The sequence below is a fragment of the Phyllostomus discolor genome, chromosome 1, assembly GCF_004126475.2.
Source record: "Phyllostomus discolor isolate MPI-MPIP mPhyDis1 chromosome 1, mPhyDis1.pri.v3, whole genome shotgun sequence".
Lineage (NCBI taxonomy): Eukaryota > Metazoa > Chordata > Mammalia > Chiroptera > Phyllostomidae > Phyllostomus > Phyllostomus discolor.
The window spans coordinates 101,122,781-101,124,317 of NC_040903.2; the positions used below are offsets into that span (position 1 = coordinate 101,122,781).

Sequence of the window (1,537 nt, forward strand, 5' to 3'; positions counted from 1 at the left end):
GACTGGACTGGGCTGGACTTTAATATGAAGCAGAAACTCTGGACACTGTCTTTTTGTCTTGGCCTTGCTGAAGATAAGATTGGAACTTTTCCGTGGTGAGACAGACAGAAATGGAACATTGGGAAGTCATGAGGGGAACCCCCTTAACTGTACATTATCAATAAAGTCTACCACAGAAACCCATTCTCCTTGTGTGTATCTCTGGACAATCTTTTCCTTGTGACACTACAAGAACTTGTTTTCCTTTGATAAAAATTTTATTTGTCTAACTTCATGAGCCAAATATTTATACAGATTTACAATCATGAAATCTCAACACTATGTTTTATAGCTTAAAATGTCCTTGATTGCCAGATAAGAAAAAGTTATGAGTTCATCACCAGCAAAGCAGTATCATAAGAAATGTTAAAGGGTCTTCTTTAAGAAGAAAGAGATAAAAAAATACACATAATAAAACGGCAGTAACTAGTCCTGGCTGGTGTAGCTCAGTGGATTTAGCACCAGCCTGCGAACCAAAAGGTCCCTGGTTCGATTTCCAGTCAGGGCACATGCTTGGATTGTGGGCCAGGTGCTCCGTTGGGGGTGTGGGAAAGGCAACCACACACCGATGTTTCTCTGCCTCCCTCCAGATGGTGGCTACAGTGGCAGTTCTCTGGGTGGGACAGGCACTCAGAGTAGTCAAGTTTCCTGACCTTGACAGCAATGTACCTTGAAAGGTGTTTCCACTACTTCTGCTATATTTTTTGAGCCAAATCCCAGGACTGCTCAGCACAAAGTAACTGAACTTGGCAATGTTTACAGTTCTGAGAAGGTTCTTGATCTTGTTTACAATGTTTGCTGAAGGAGTTTTACTCAAGGTGACTTTTTCTTGGAGTATTAAGATGACTATATTTGCAATGATTATTGGGGCCTTTGCAGCTGCCCACTCTGACATGGCATTTGATCTGGAAAGATATGTTTTTATTTTGAGAAATGATGTCCTAAAGGCAGCAAATGGTGCATACATAAAACAAAAATTAGATTCAAAGGAGCTGGGGAAATATGGTCTTCTCTATTACAATTCATGATTCTGCCCACCCTGGCCATTGAGTATTTTACAAGAGATGCACAAAAGCAGAGGATTGAAATCTGAGTAATTTCGAGGACTTCTGGCAAGATGGAGGCATAGGTGGACCACCGTACCTCCATGCACAACCAAGATTAGAACAACAACAATTTAGAGGCAGAATAACACCCAGAACTGACAGAGAATTTATCTGAATGGAAGTCAGACAGCCAAGAAGTTGAAGTAGACCCGTTCATCCAGACCAGTAGGAGGAGCAGAGAGGAGCAGCTGCAGAACAGGGAGAACTGGGTGCATAAGGCAACCGGCAGCACGTAAGGCATCTGGGGTACACAAGATCTCAGCAGGTGGACCCTGAGTATGCAAGTGGCAGCTGGCGGACCCAGTGAGGCGGCAATTGTGAACCAGGGCAGAGCGAGCAACCCAGGATCACAGAGAAAGGACTGAGGTCCCAGGAGAATGGAGCTACCACCA

General features: G+C 43.8%; 1 pseudogene; it reads left to right on the forward strand.

The window, feature by feature from the left end:
- The first annotated feature begins 614 nt into the window (after positions 1-614).
- LOC114491993 lies at positions 615-1,132 on the forward strand (annotated as a pseudogene).
- The last annotated feature ends 405 nt before the right edge of the window (positions 1,133-1,537 follow it).